The sequence below is a fragment of the Pleurodeles waltl genome, chromosome 4_2 (assembly GCF_031143425.1).
Source record: "Pleurodeles waltl isolate 20211129_DDA chromosome 4_2, aPleWal1.hap1.20221129, whole genome shotgun sequence".
In the NCBI taxonomy this organism is placed as follows: domain Eukaryota; kingdom Metazoa; phylum Chordata; class Amphibia; order Caudata; family Salamandridae; genus Pleurodeles; species Pleurodeles waltl.
In genome coordinates, this window is record NC_090443.1 from 127,623,835 (window position 1) to 127,640,593 (window position 16,759).

Below are 16,759 nucleotides of genomic sequence, written 5' to 3' on the forward strand. Positions count from 1 at the left end.
GAATGGGTCTAGCAAGCTCAAGTCCATGTTATCAATAGTGTGACTGGTACAAAACATTCCCAACCTACATAATGCCAGTCATACTGAAAATGCCCTGTGTAATTGCAAGCTACATTGATATCAGGACCATTAAGCTGCAAGGCACTTGTAGGCTTGAGGGACGTGCGCCAAACATCTGATCGTGGGCACTACCATAGACTCCTGTGGGTTCTAAGGTCAGATAAGGAGTATATTTTTTTCCAAGCCTGGCATCACACCCTTAGTCCAGCAGAATAAGACAGAAGTCAAGACAAATAATTGTCCTAGAAAGTGTAGGAGGAATTGTCTTCCTTTCTCATCTCCTATCTAATAGAGGAGTGGGTGAGTTTAATTGGTTAATGTCATACAAGACTTTAACGGGATGGACTAGGTGAGGGGACTCTGACTCAAGACAGTTTTGAAAAAAATGGGTCACTTTTTTTTTTATACCACAATTTTCACATAAGCCTACTACAAAGGTTTGGTTCTGAATGCACAAAAGAAGTATTTCTGTGGTTTATTTGCCTTTCAAACAAGCCTGATTCTTCTCATGGATATCGGGAAGATACGTTATATGTTTGAAAACAATGTGATAGTGGTACATTGTTGGGCACACATCAACCATGGCAATCAAGTCATAAGCATTAGGAGGGGGAGATGCTCTGTCTTCAGTAATGCTTTGCAACAGAAAGTGATGTACTTAATTTGCTGCTGTTGCTTATATGGAGGTTCTGAATTGAGAAACAAAATAGTGACTTTTTTGCTCATTATCGAAGAAAGCGTTGTTTACACCCACCACAATGCCATTATCCAAACTGATGCCCTGCCTCCTTTTAGCATGCCATGCTCTCTCACATCAAGGTGGAAACTTGGGAGTTGTGAAATAGTGAGCTACTTCATGGTGTACACTATCCAATAAGCTCTTGTGTTTTGTTGAATAGGTGCTCCGTCTTCAATACAAATCTACACCACAAACATTTGGGTACACATATGTTATGTCATATGTATGTGTAAAGCGAACTATCACTCAGGGGTGCATTCTGGAGCTGAGCAGATGAGTGTGCCTAGCCATGCCTAGGACAGGGCAGGGTGTTTAGTAGAAAAGCCAGGGTTTCAGCTTCTTGCTAAAATCAGGAAAAGAGGAGGCGGCTGTGGGTGTATTTGGTTGGGTGAACATTCATTAGACCTTACTGTGTGGGTGGTGGTTGGTTAGTGTGTGTGAGGTGCTGGGTACGGGAGCGGTGAATGTGGATGGGTGCTTGAGGGAGGCAAGTGTAGATTCCCTCTGTGGTGTGTGGAGCAGTGCAGAGAGTGGTGTTAGGGGTTGAGATTGCAGAGGAATGTAGTTGGTAAAGGGAGGAACAGGGTTCCCTGCACCAGGAGCATTCCAGGTACAGACAGGCTTGCCATGGCACACATTAGCAGTACACCCACTGCACGTCTGTACTGCAGTAGACATTTAGTAGGTGCTGAGCGGGTGGAAAGTGTAGGGGAGGAGTTGATGTGCAGGATGCAGGAAAGCAAAAACAATGTAAGAAGAACTGTGGTGAGGAAAGCGGGGGGCAAAATTGGAAAAAAACAGGAGCAAAACAAGCACAAAATGGGGCTTTGAGAGGCACACAAAACCAGGGGAAAACAAGCTGAAAATAGGGCACGACAAGGGTAGAAACACAGCACAAAGAGCCACAAACAAGAGCAGAAAATGGGTCACAAACAAGGGCAAAAACAAAGCATACAGAAAAACAAACAAGGACTAAATCGAAGCATACAGAGGCACAGACAAGGGTTGAAACAAGAAAATAAAATGGGTACAAAGAGGCACAAAACAAGGGCAAAACGAGCAGAAAACAGGGCACAGAAAATTGACAAATCAAGGGAAAATAAGCAGGAAAAGAGACACAGAGAAGAGCAAAAACAAAGCATGAAGAGGCTCAAACAGGCAGAAACAAGCAGATAATGGGGGACACAAGGACAAAAATGAAGCACAAAGGGGAGCAAAAGTCGAAACAAGCAGAAAAGGGGCACCAACAAGGACAAAAAAGAAGCACAAAGAAACCAGAAACAAGCAAAAAACAAGACACAATAGAGCCAGAAAGCAGGAAAAATGGGTTACAAAGGCAAAAACAAAACACACAGAGGAAAAAACAAGAGCAAAAGTGAAGCCCAGACAGGCATAAACAAGGGTTGAAACAATAAGAAAACTGCAACAGACAAGCACAAAACAAGGAAAAACGGGACACGAATAAGAGCAACAAATGAGCACAAACACGGGAAAAATGAGGCGATCATGCAATGTGATCTCAAAATGTGCACTACACAAAAATAGGATTCAGGCACTGTCAAGTGTTGTAATGCACTGACTAAAACATAGTAGAGCATCTTTGAACACTTGAACTCGGAATGCGGGCTTCAGAAAAATGTATTTTTTTTTTTTAAAGTACAGCATACGTGATCCGGAATTCATCCTGCATTCAATAATTTGGTTGTTCAATGCAGTCTTACCTGCTGCAACGAGGCACTCCAGGAGCTCACTTCCACATATACCAGCCCTGCGCCAGCCTCAAAAGTTTGTACAGAGGGAGCCCCGGAGCTGCAGTGAGCGGGAGTCCAGGCTGGCTTGCTGTTGGGTTACTGGAAAGGCCCTGTGACTCAGACCCCACAGCAGCAGACGGTGTCATCAACATGCTCCTTCCCACAACTTTTCCTCTTGGTGAGCCACTGGAGGCCTCCTGTTCAATTTCCAAGGTGGGCTCTGCAACTTGCATAGAACTTCACTGTGATTGGCTGTCAGTGTCATGTGCTTTTTCAGTGTGTGCTATGCACACAATTCACTATATCCAGGGAGGCGTGGCCTGGAGTCCATTGAGTAGCACGCTTTGAGCGGGGCTCCCAGTTGCCTCCGGACATCCACCAGAATCCTGTGTCCCCTGCCAATCCAAACTCCTCCCAGACCCCCGGCACCCAGAGCAGTTGTATTCTGGGTCTCACCTGAACCAATCACCTGACTGGGACTTCCTTGTCAGACCCGCAGTGATCGAGCAGGGCCTGAGGCCATCGCCTAAAATGGCGGTGCATGGGGAATTCTAAAGTGAGGGCCAGGACAGGTGACGACTCGACAGCATCATACGGCACAACAGACCGCGTTCCGGTGAACTCGAGGGCGGAGTGGACTGCAGAGCCTGATCGGGAGCCAGGAGACGAGGGCCTGGAAGATGCGGCCCCCCTGGACGGGCTGGAGGGCCTTTCAGGTGAAAGTGGAGAGAACAGTGCTGAACTCCTGGTGAGTGGGGACAGGCAGTGCATGCATATTACCAGCCCTGGGAGGACGGCAGCATCCGGGCCATTTGTGGGCTACGGCGGCACTTCACGTTCGAGGAATGTGCCAGGACTTAAGCAATGACAGGAGAAGAGTGAACTGCAGGTGGGCCCTCAGGGCGTTTGGGACGACAGCGAGGCGGCGGGTGGATCCCGAGTTGAACCCTTAAGAAGTACACAAACCCCTGGACCCCCGCCCTGCGACACATGGTGACCCAACCAACACCAAGGAGCTGAAACACCAAGGAGCTGAGGCCTAAACCGGAGTCTCAGCTCAAAGGGCAAACAGGGGCAGGGAGAAGACGCAATGGGGGCAGAATGGGGTGCCATGACCTGCTGAATTCAACACCACTCTCCTACAGTGCCGCATATCAACCATAACTGCCAGGAAGCGCAGAAAACAAATCATCGAAATTCGTCCCCCCCAAACGGACCGTGCATACAAATTGAAACAGTGATTCCCAAACCTTGCACAATAAGGGTAAAATGAAAAAGAGGGAGAGAACAGATCGAGGTGCTGCACTGGGCCCGCATGACGAGAGTGGAAGCACTGGACCAGCAGCTCTGAACCGGGACGCGCCTCCCAAAACAACCCTAGACACTATACTTCAGGCCACAGCAGCATCCCAGGAGGCCCTTGAACAGAAAATAGACAATTGCCACCGAACTAAGCCTCCTGCGGGACGATCATCGTCAGCTCTCAGACAGAATCACCACTAATGAAAGGTCCCTCGAAGAACTTACTCCAGATTGCCGTCAGCTGAGTACTAACATGGCCAAAATGTAAGCTCGAATTAAAACATTAAAGACATGAGAGGAAGATGCAGAAAACAGAGCGAGAAGAAGCAATTTACAACTAGAGGGTCTACTACAAAAAAAGAGAGGAGAAAGTGACAAATATGACTGCATTGCTGGAACAATGGGTAAGCAACGAAGTCGCCCCGGGGGGACTCTCTCCCTACTTTGCGCTCGAACGAGCCCATTGGGTACCGTCCCAGAACCCGCCGCTGGGCGCAAGACAGATTGAGAGGAGAGAGAAAAATAGAGGGCCACCGAATAATGATCTTCCCAGACTTCACAAGAGACGCTGGGAGGCAAAGAGCATCATTCGCTGAGGCCAAAAAAAAAGCTCAGAGACTTGGGAATTCAATATGCCATGCTGTTCCCAGCCAAGCTCCGGATCAATGACAACAATAATGTACTCTTCTTCACCTCCCCCCAACAGGTATGGGAATGGCTGGACTCAAATTTCCCTGCCATGGTGAAGGAACCAAGAGCCAACCAAGGTCCACACGAGGGTCGCAGGAGGAAACCAAGACAAAAAACAACTGCGGTGACACCTCCACCCACACTCGCAGGCATTGATGGAGATGCAGAGATGCAGTAGAGACAGCGGCGTCCCTTAACAGACAGTGGCCGGGCTCGTCCCACCACACAGATATTTTGTCAGGCCGGGACTCGTTGTCTGAAAGTGCCTCTATCTCCTCCCAGGACACGACCGACTCACCATTAAAAGTAACACCTGGCACATCAGACGAGATAAAATAAACAGTGACGAGATCTGAGTCACATAGGCTGGTTAATCCATCTCCGGAGTCTAACTGAGAACTGCCCAATAATACAGAAAATGCTCTTGATCCACAAGAGTCATCCTTGACACACTGAGTAGAGGACCCTACACTCCCCTCAGCCATGGGAATAATAGGACGATACCGTGCCTCTAGGGTGGCACAATCGGCTCTGGGACTGCAGGAGGTCAATCGTCAGAACAGCTGAGGAACAAAGAACTCTCCTGATTAATCTGATGGCATGGGGCATGCTCGGCGGAGTATGCTCCGGGGTTCCTTGTACAGACCCCCCCTATCTAAACTGTTATAAATGTTATACGAAAGTTTGGACGGGGATGGTTGTGATACCGGTCCTGGGGAAGGGGAGATATTTGGTTACGTGTTTTGTTAGTTACATGTTTGAACAAAGGGGTTGCATCTGCTCAAATATTACCGTACATATGCTCTAGTGTCGCACCTGAGAATTCCGGAGGCAGATCACAAAGGCGTAGGGACATACAGTCAAGAATAACACATGGCGTCCCCCCTAACTTACAACATGGAACGTCCGGGGATTGAACAGCATGGCTAAACGTTACAAAGTCTACTCCCAACTTAAGAGATGAGGTATACATATAGCAGTTATCCAGGAAACACACCTCCCAGGTCCAGAGGCCAAAGCTATCACCAAGAGATGGCGTGGACAGGTATATGCTACCACATATTCAGCATTTGTAAGAGGGATCCTAATATAGATTCAGCCTGGGGTCCCTTTTCAAAAAATGAAGGAAACAATAGACCCGGAGGGCCGCTACTTATTGGTTTCTAGAAGACTAGAGGGAAGAGACATCACAAACGTGGCAGTTACGCACCTAACCACGATCAGGGATCCTTTTTGACGTCACTTTCACATACAACAGGGCCTCAGCTAACACAGGCAATTATTATAGGAGGTGACTTGACTTGTGTCCGGAACACAGAGCTCGACAGATCACACAACCCACTGCCACGCTCCTCAGCACACCGATCAGTCAAAGCATTCACTGATTGGCAATAACATTGGGCCCTCATAGATTAATGGAGACATCACCATCCCATGGTTCAGGAGTACTCATTCCATTTGAGTCAACATGACCTCCATGTCAGATTGGATGCTTTTTGAGCATCCCCAGAGGTCAACAGCACTGCCCGTGCCGCAGAATACCTCTGCCTCACAATTTCAGACCACAATCCATTACTGCTCACAATAGTGTGGCTTACAGGGAGCCCTAGAATACTGAACTGGCGACCTTCCGGCAATCGATTGGCAAGACCATGCAGACCTATTTTGTGGACAATGAAGCAACCTGGACCTCTCATGCGGTGGAATGGGACGCCTTTAAGATGATGATCAAGGGGAAGTGCATTGCTAGCGTAGTGGGGGTTAAGAGGACACTTGAGAAAGAAAGTGAGGACAATGAAGATAGACTTCTAGCACTAGAATGGGAGAGACCGGGAGCTCCGGAGCTGTCCTCATTACTTGTGGAGGCTAGGGAAAAGGTTGCGGTAGCAGTAGAAAGACTAAGATGTTTTCATCATAGAACTTATATAACTCAAATGCATACAGAAGGGGACAGATCAGGAGAACTTCTGGTGTGGCTTTCAAACCCTTCCTAACAAAACTTATTAATGATGGAGATTGAGGATGGAAAGGACGCCCGGCTATTTCGGCAAGAGGAGATAAATGCCCGATTTACTGAACCTTGCTCTATGGCCCTCTGTCTGAGGACCTATCCCCGCACAACTACCATGCCTGGAAGAACTACAACTTCTACAGCTAGCCGAGGCTGAACATCAGGCCATAGGAGGTGGTATTTTCCCCCCTAGAAATTAGCTCAGCCTCAAAAGCAATAGCTAGGGGAAAGGTGCCAGGGGCGGATGGGCTACCAGTGGAATTTTATAGTGCATATAATGATTCACTTGCTCCTCGACTTAGCGCACTTCATTGGGAGGCATTGAGGCTGGGAACTCTCCCACTTCCACAAACAAAGCCATAGTCATACCACTTCTAAAACCCGGGCGCCTTGCTGAGGATGTGCGATCCTCCCGCCCACTCTACATGATGAAAATGGATTATAAAATATTAAGTAAGATCCTAGCCACATGCCTTATGACCAGGCTGATTCATCCGGATTAGGGTTAGAGAAAGTGATGTGGAGGCGAGGTGTCTGGTTGGCTGATGGAAGTTCAGGCGGTGATTCAAGTAGGCGGGTCCGCAGTGGTGTAGGGCCTTGTATGCATGGGTCAAGAGCTTGAACTGGCATCTTTTTTGTACAAAGAGCCAGTGGAGTTCATCTAGGGAGATCCAGGACAAGTCTGGCTCTGGTGTGTAAACAGAGGTGAGCTTCGTAGAGATCGCTGCCATAGTCAAGTCGGCTGGAGATGAGAGCCTGGGTGATAGTACATCTTGAGCTCTGGGGTAGCAATTTGAACATCTTATGTAGCATTCAGAGGAAGAAGAAGCAGGGGAAAAGATGGAGTTAACCTGAGTCGTTAAGGTTAGCTTGTTGTCCAGAATGATGCGTAGGTTCCTAGCACAGTTAGTGGGGGTAGGAGTAAGTTCGAGTTCTGATGGCCACCAGGATGTGTCCCATGGGGAGCTTTTGTTTCCAAAAATCAGAAGCTCTGGCTTGTCCTTGTTGAGCATCAGGCAGTTGTCCTTCATCCAGTTGGCTACATCTTTCATGTAGTTGTGGAAGTTAGTCTTTGTTTTGTTGGTGTGTTCGGTGAGGGAGAGAATGAGTTGTGCTGTCTGCATAGGATATGACTGAGTCTAAGGGTTTGGGTGACGCTGACCAGAGGTATCATATAAGTTTTGAAGAGGGTGACGCTTAGCGATGAGCCTTGGAGTACTGCACAGACTATTTCCATAGTTTTTGAGGTGAAGAGGGGGAAAATTGACTTTTTGCGTTCTTCCAGTGAGGAAAGCAGCTAACAATCTTAGAGCAGCTCCTTGGATTCCTATGTTGTTCAGCCTTCTGATGAATGCGTGGTGGGAGACCGTATCGAAGGCTTCTGAGAGGTTCAGGAAGATCAGAGCCGCAGTCTCTCCCCGGTTGAGTAGGGCTCGGATGTCATTAGTAGCAGCAATGAGTGCAGTCTTTGCGCTGTGGTTGCTGTGGAATTCAGATTGGGAAAAGTCGAGTATGAGATTCCTTTCCAGTTACGAGGAGAGTTGTTGGTTGATGATTTTTTCTAACACTTTGGCCAGGAAAAGGAGCAGGGGGATCGGTCAGAAGTTGTTGAGGACGCTGGCGTCTGACAACAATTTCTTTAGTAGGGCGTCTGCTTCTGCATATTTTCAGTCTTTGGGGAATATGGCCGTGGCAACTGAGGTGTTGAACAAGTAGGAGAGCACGTGGTTGAAGATGTGGTGATGGCATGGGTCAGCTGGGGCCCGAGTGGACTGAGTTTATGATACCTGCCACTGTAGTGTCTGTGTGTGCAGTTTTAACCTGCCATTTCGACCTGGCAAGCGCACCCCCTTGCCAGGCCAAAACACTAACTTTTATTACATGTAAGTCACTCCTAAAGTAGGCCCAAAGCTGTCCCATGGGCAGGGTGCAGTGTATTTAAAAGGTAGGACGTGTAGTGGTGTGCTTTACATGTCCTGAAAGTGAAATACTGCTAAATTTGGGTTTCACTACTGCAAGGTCTATCTATTCCATAGGGTAACATGGGGATTGCTTTGAAATATCTTTTAAGTGTAGTTTCTCATTGGGAGCAGATACAGAGGAGGAGTCTGGGGTTTCTGAACTCACAATTTAAAGATACATCTTTTGGTGAAGTCGTTTTTTGAATTGTGAGTTTGAGAATGCCAGTTTTAGAAAGTGGGCATTTTCTTGCTTAACCATCCTGTGCCTCTGCCTGTCTGCTGAATACACGTCTAGGTCAGGATGACAATTTGGTTATTTGTGCATTCACTATAGACAGTCACACAAAGGGAGCTGAGGTGTGCCTTGCATATCCTGATGGCCCATCACCAGGCTGACGGGTCTTCCTGAGCTAGAGTGGCGGAAGGAGCGGACACATGCACCTGGATAGTATATACTGTATGTATGCATATGTGTGTGTGGGGGGTGGACATATACTAGGTTCTCGCCTGGACAAAGCTATATCTGTCTGTAAAGCTCTAATAAGAGCGACACATATGTCAGGTTTTGGTTTTATTCATTTCAGGTTGGCTTAGATGATATTTGTCCAATTCAAAGCTGTGATACAGTGCCTGGAGTGGTAAGAGGCTTTTGTTATTTTTTAGCTCAGCATGGATGTCAATAGCTAATCTTATGCGTAAAGACTTTGCTGTAAAAATGGCAAAAGACTGTCACTTTCTAGCTTGGCGTGGATAGAACTGTACAAATCCTATACTTAAAAACTTTGTCAGACAACTAGGGATTTGAAGTGAACAGATTCAGAGTGTTGATGGTGTTGTAGGCTGCTCCACAGAAAGAAGCCACTCTCCACCTAAACTTGGGAACTACCCAGAGTTCTCTGCTTCTGTGCTTGCATAATTTAGGAGCTTCTGCAGTGATCGGGGTTTGGAGCTCAACGTAAAAAACCTAAATTCATGGTGTTCAATCCCTATAAAAGCAACCAGGGAAAAGCTATTTGTGGAGTCTGTGGCTAAAGATAACCACCTTTCAGAGAGGGCAATTTCAGTACTTCCAACCCCAAATGCCCTTTCTAACATATGGTCAATGGAGGAAAGCTTGGTGGTAGGGGTATTCAAGGAGCCCCCTACCAATGTTAATTTCCTCCCAATGACCAGCAGCTGTCAGATGGGTCACTACTACCCTTCTAAATACAGAATAATTCCAAGAGGGTGGATACCTCTTGGGAAATAGGACCAAAGGAGGTGGCCCAGCCTGGCCTTATCAGGTCTATGAGAGGCTGGGATGGGACCGCCTTGGCCCGGTTGTAAAGAAATGCCTCCTTGGCATGGTTACCCCCTGACTTTTTGCCTTTGCTGATGCTATGTTTTGAATTGAAAGTGTGCTGAGGCCTGCTAACCAGGCCCCAGCACCAGTGTTCTTTCCCTAACCTGTACTTTTGATTCCACAATTGGCACACCCTGGCACCCAGATAAGTCCCTTGTAACTGGTACCTCTGGTACCGAGGGCTCTGATGCCAGGGAAGGTCTCTAAGGGCTGCAGCATGTATTATGCCACCCTAGAGACCCCTCACCCAGCACAGACACACTGCTTACCAGCTTGTGTGTGCTAGTGAGAACAAAATGAGTAAGTCGACATGGCACTCCTCTCAGGGTGCCATGCCAGCCTCTCACTGCCTATGCAGTATAGGTAAGACACCCCTCTAGCAGGCCTTACAGCCCTAAGGCAGGGTGCACTATACCATAGGTGAGGGTACCAGTGCATGAGCACTGTGCCCCTACAGTGTCTAAGCAAAACCTTAGACATTGTAAGTGCAGGGTAGCCATAAGAGTATATGGTCTGGGAGTCTGTTTACACGAACTCCACAGCACCATAATGGCTACACTGAAAACTGGGAAGTTTGGTATCAAACTTCTCAGCACAATAAATGCACACTGATGCCAGTGTACATTTTATTGTAAAATACACCACAGAGGGCACCTTAGAGGTGCCCCCTGAAACTTAACCGACTATCTGTGTAGGCTGACTGGTTCCAGCAGCCTGCCACACTAGAGACATGTTGCTGGCCCCATGGGGAGAGTGCCTTTGTCACTCTGAGGACAGTAACAAAGCCTGCACTGGGTGGAGATGCTAACACCTCCCCAAGGCAGGAGCTGTAACACCTGGCGGTGAGCCTCAAAGGCTCACCCCTTTGTCAAAGCACCGCAGGACACTCCAGCTAGTGGAGTTGCCCGCCCCCTCCGGGCCCGGGCCCCACTTTTGGCGGCAAGGCCAGAGAAAATAATGAGAATAACAAGGAGGAGTCACTGGCCAGTCAGGACAGCCCCTAAGGTGTCCTGAGCTGAGGTGACTAACTTTTAGAAATCCTCCATCTTGCAGATGGAGGATTCCCCCAATAGGATTAGGGATGTGACCCCCTCCCCTTGGGAGGAGGCACAAAGAGGGTGTACTCACCCTCAGGGCTAATAGCCATTGGCTACTAACCCCCCAGACCTAAACACGCCCTTAAATTTAGTATTTAAGGGCTTCCCTGAACCTAAGATTTTAGATTCCTGCAACAACAAGAAGGACTGCCTAGCTGAAAACCCCTGCAGAGGAAGACCAGAAGACAACAACTGCCTTGGCTCCAGAAACTCACCGGCCTGTCTCCTGCCTTCCAAAGAACTCTGCTCCAGCGACGCCTTCCAAAGGGACCAGCGACCTCTGAATCCTCTGAGGACTGCCCTGCTTCGACGACGACAAGAAACTCCCGAGGACAGCGGACCTGCTCCAAAAAGACTGCAACTTTATCCAAAGGAGCAGCTTTAAAGAACCCTGCAATCTCCCCGCAAGAAGCGTGAGACTTGCAACACTGCACCCGGCGACCCCGACTCGGCTGGTGGAGAACCAACACCTCAGGGAGGACCCCCGGACTACTCTACGACTGAGTACCAAAACCTGTCCCCCCTGAGCCCCCACAGCGCCGCCTGCAGAGGGAATCCCGAGGCTTCCCCTGACCGCGACTCTCTGAAACCTAAGTCCCGACGCCTGGAAAAGACCCTGCACCCGCAGCCCCCAGGACCTGAAGGACTGGACTTTCACTGCAGAAGTGACCCCCAGGAGTCCCTCTCCTTTGCCCAAGTGGAGGTTTCCCCGAGGAAGCCCCCCCTTGCCTGCCTGCAGCGCTGAAGAGATCCCTTGATCTCTCATTGACTTCCATTGCGAACCCGACGCTTGTTCTAACACTGCACCCGGCCGCCCCCGCGCCGCTGAGGGTGAAATTTCTGTGTGGGCTTGTGTCCCCCCCGGTGCCCTACAAAACCCCCCTGGTCTGCCCTCCGAAGACGCGGGTACTTACCTGCAAGCAGACCGGAACCGGGGCACCCCCTTCTCTCCATTGAAGCCTATGCGTTTTGGGCACCACTTTGAACTCTGCACCTGACCGGCCCTGAGCTGCTGGTGTGGTAACTTTGGGGTTGCTCTGAACCCCCAACGGTGGGCTACCTTGGACCAAGAACTGAACCCTGTAAGTGTCTTACTTACCTGGTAAAACTAACAAAAACTTTCCTCCCCCAGGAACTGTGAAAATTGCACTAAGTGTCCACTTTTAAAGTAGCTATTTGTGAATAACTTGAAAAGTATACATGCAATTGAAATGATTCAAAGTACCTAATGTACTTACCTGCAATACCTTTCAAACAAGATATTACATGTTAAATTTGAACCTGTGGTTCTTAAAATAAACTAAGAAAAGATATTTTTCTATAACAAAACCTATTGGCTGGATTTGTCTCTGAGTGTGTGTACCTCATTTATTGTCTCTGTGTATGTACAACAAATGCTTAACACTACTCCTTGGATAAGCCTACTGCTCGACCACACTACCACAAAATAGAGCATTAGTATTATCTCTTTTTACCACTATTTTACCTCTAAGGGGAACCCTTGGACTCTGTGCATGCTATTCCTTACTTTGAAATAGCACATACAGAGCCAACTTCCTACATGGTCTTCTGCCGGGTGCAACCCACACGCATCCCACGCAGCAGGATTGCATAGCGCTTATCAGCACAATGTGAGTAGCCCCATCCCCAGGGACCCTGGACTGCAAGCAAGCCTTCTGGCTCGTAGGCTGGCAGTACTAAGTCCCCAAGACTGGTAGGGCTCTCCAGGGATAGAAGACCCCAAAACATCTCCTTCTGATGTCACGTGCAGCGGGAATGTAGAGTACTTATCAGAACAATGTGAGCAGCCCCACCCCCAGGGCACACGGACTGCAAGCACACCTTCTAGTGCATAGGCTGCTGGTACTTTGATTCCCCAAGGCTGCTAGGGCTCTCCAGAGAAAGGAGACCCCAAAACTTCTTTCTGATGTCCCTGTGACAGGGACCCACTTCGGGTGCAGGGCAGAAACAGGTGGAAGAGCCCCGAGCCGTCCCTCCAGTCCCCCAGGGGGATGAATGAACATGGCGACACTGAAGAAGGAAAAGAGAGGAAGACCAAAGAGGAAGAGAACGCCGACTCGAACAGATCGGGAGGAACACAGGACATCGAAGAAAGAAACCAGAGTGACTGAGGTGACGAGGAAAAGACTCCAGAAGCAGATGCAACTAAGGAAACAAGCCCAAAAAACAGCGGAGAGGAACAGACCGAGGCAAGACGTGAAGGGGCCCTTAGCGTCCCAAAAGGGACGTGGCTTGTCTAGGTACAGGACCGCTTGCGCTGTCAAATAACTAAGGTGTTAAGGACGGTGGGGATTGGAGGAGGGAAGAGGTGGAGGTTCAAGGGCATGCCTGATTAGGTAAGGAGGTTCACTCTAACCTCCTAATGCATACTAACCCACAGGGATCCCCCTTATTCACTGAGGTCTTCTTTGGGGTAAAGACGGTATGCCTTAAGTAAAAGGACACAAACAGGGTGTCAATATAGTAATTCTTGTGGTACCTAAAGAACCCCTCACCCACAAAAAACCCTCCCTCTTTGCATGCATAACGAGAATTATATATAGAAAGGACACTTACCTGACCACATCCTTTTTTTTTCCTTCTTACTCCCAGAGCCCACATGTCGGTGGTTGCTGAGAGCATCAGAAAACCCTGGAGAAGAAAAGACACAAATTGGGAAAGCGTGAAAAAAAGGAAAGGACTATAAACTGGACAGATCCCAGACATTTATGCACGAAAACTCTGTGAAAATAACAGACTAAATAGATTATCGGCTGTGTTTCACCTAGAAACCTAGAGTACTGTGGCCCCTGTGGGTAAACCCAATCACAGTGGTGTCAAAAATGGGATAAAGCCCAGAGAAACCGAAGGGACCATGAGGTTAAACCATCCCTAGAAGATATAATCACCCAGCTTGCAGAGGGACAACGCACCTACAACTAGTGTGGGAAGAACAAGCAAGAGAAGCTCAGATAGACAGACAGTCATTACAGAACACCTTGAAAAGCCAAGCCACCATAATAGCAAACAACCAACTAGTTCATGAAACCGCCCTATAAAAGCTTACCAAAACAATTGCTACCACCAGAGTCCACTTAAACGTACAGAGTTCAGTATTGCAAAAAATACCAGGAGGGGGAGGATCCAGACACATTTTTCACCAATTTCAAAAGAGTAGGCATGTCAGCAAGTTGGCCCCAGGAACAGTGGGGATATTGTGTAGCCCGCTTCTAACTGGGACTTTACAGACAGCCTATCAAGAAGTAAACCCAGGAGTAATTATACCTTATGGAGAAGTTAAGAAGGCTATTCTGGAAAGAGTCGGGTTCGATAAGGAAAACTATCGGCTAAGGTTCCGTAGAACAAAGGGGAACCCCTCTGAGAATCCCAGGGCTCTCTTCCATAGGGTTCAAGGAGTGGGTTTTAAGTGGTTAAAACCGATGGAAAGCACCAAAGAGAAGGTTTACAGTCTATCCAGTTAGAACAATAATTGGAATCGCTACCAGCAAATACCTGGAATTGGGTAAAACAACATTCGAAAGTTACAGTAACCACTGCAATCGGGTTGGCCTGCGCGTTTCATAGAGCTCCTGACTTCAGAGTGACCCCGGTGAAAGGGACAACACAAGCTCCAAAGAGTAATCATACTGCTCCACCTCCGAGGACCAACCATCGCTATCCCGTAGAAGGTAACCTTACTGGGAGCTTTCCAGCCAAGGAACCCAGTCAAGTCCCTCAATGCTATAATTGTGCTGAGTGGGGCATATTGCTCGTAACTGTCCCCACAAGATACCCATCCCAGAACCAATGGAAATAAGACTGGTAAGGGGTAGGATCTTGTGGCCTGGAGGGAAGACCCTTCAGTATGTGAAAACAATGACGGTAAACCACACAACTGCACGGCCCCTAACAGACTCGGGATGTAGCTGAACAGTGAGCAATGCAAAACTTGTGTTGGATGACCAGTGGGTTGAAGGAGAGGCTGTGGTCATGAGCTGCGTCTACAGGGATAGTCAGGTATATCCCATGGCGGAAGTAACTATAGAATGGAAGGGCTGGGAAGAGAAGATCAGAGCCGGGGGAATACCACAACTGGTGGAGAACATAATCATAGGGACTGATTATATGGATTTCCAGGGCTGTTGGAAACCGCAACAACCCAGGATCCTATAAACATGTGGTTGACTGATGCTCCTTTTTCCACTAACATTATAGAACCCAGTAAGGACAAAACAAAATTAACTAAACAGCAGAAGAGAATGCAGAGTAAACACCATTACAAGAATAGGCCTCCTGACAGTCCTATTCCTTGTCCTGCAGACAAGAGAGTCTTATCTACCTCAGGGGAGTTCAGAGAATGCCGGAGGGAGGACCCCTCCCTGACACACTCCTGGGACTCCGCCATCTCCGACCCAACAGGTCAGGTGGGTCCCTATTTCCTTGTTAAAAATGGGCTGTTATATACAGCGGTTCAACAGAAAGGAAACCTAAGAACCCAGTTGGTTGTTCCCCACTCATTCTGGATAGAGATACTGCATCTAGCGCATAGGCAGGTAGGGCAGGGCCATTATGGCAGGGAAAAGACGGAAGATACCTACTACGCCGCTTCTATTGGCCGGGGGTATTTTCAGATATCAGGAGACACTGTGGCACATGCTCTAAAGGTCTGCTGGTAAATCCCAGTTACAATCCTAAGGTCCAACTATTTCCTTTACCCATCATTGAGACCCCATTTTCCAGAGTAGGAATGGATCTGGTCGGACTCCTTGTACCCTCAACAATAGGATGTCAATATGTACTGGTCTTAGTAGATTATGCTAGTCAGATGGCTCACCAGAATGGCTATCACGAATATAGCCCAGGCCATGATTGGCTTCTTTTCTAGAGTAGGATTCCCCCGAGAACTCCTTACCGATCAGGGTACTCCATTCATTGCACGTCTGATGTCACAGATATGTCATCTTCTGGGGGTAAAACAGATATGTACTTCAGTCTACCAACCCCAAACAGACGGATTGGTCGAGAGGTACAACAAAACCCTGCTAATAAAGACAATATCAGATTCAGGGAGGGACTGGGATAAAAAAACTACAGCTGGTTTTGTATGCCATTAAAACACATGTTCAGGTATCGACTGGACATAGTCTATTTGAGCTAGTCTTTGGCAGGCAACCAAGGACTCTCGTAGACATTGCAGCAGAGCAATGGGAAGAAAAGGAGGAGAAAGCTTGGGACATCCTTGTTTATACCCAACAGTTGAGAGAGAACCTACATATGATATGGGAGGATAAACTTAAAAGGAAACAAAGAAAAACAGAAAAAAACTATACGATGTGGGGAGAAAAGACTAAGAGACTTACTGATATATAATAAGGTCCTGGTCCTATTACCAAGAATGGAAAACAAGCTATTAGCCAAGTGGCAGGGTCCATATAGGGTTGTGGAAAAAGTAACCCTGGTTACGTATAGCATTGAGAACCCACACAACCCAAGAGAAAGCCAGATCTATCAAGTCAATCTTGTTAAGATCTTGGAGGAGGATGAGTCCCTAGCCCTGTAGGGATAGTTCCAACCTCGTCATTACTAAGACTAAAACCTTAGAAATACCTCGACTTCCCTTTCCTGGAGAAGAGGAGGAGATCATACCCTCTCTTGGTCCCAATCTGTCAGAGAAACAGAGAACAAAAATTATAAACTTTGCTATGAGACACAAAGGTGTCTTCTCAAAGTTCCCTGGGAAAAAACTCTAATACAATACCACATCAAAACGGAGGGAAGGAAAACAGTCTGTCTAAAACCATATTGT

At 47.9% G+C, this 16,759-nt stretch overlaps 1 long non-coding RNA gene across 1 annotated transcript in view; it reads right to left on the reverse strand.

Moving 5' to 3' along the window:
• Window positions 1-16,759, reverse strand: part of LOC138292374 (uncharacterized) — a 66,869-nt gene that overhangs the window by 24,571 nt on the left and 25,539 nt on the right. Inside the window, exon 4 of the long non-coding RNA XR_011202665.1 lies at window positions 13,531-13,605. This is a non-coding gene — a long non-coding RNA (uncharacterized lncRNA). The remainder of the gene's footprint in view (window positions 1-13,530; window positions 13,606-16,759) is intronic.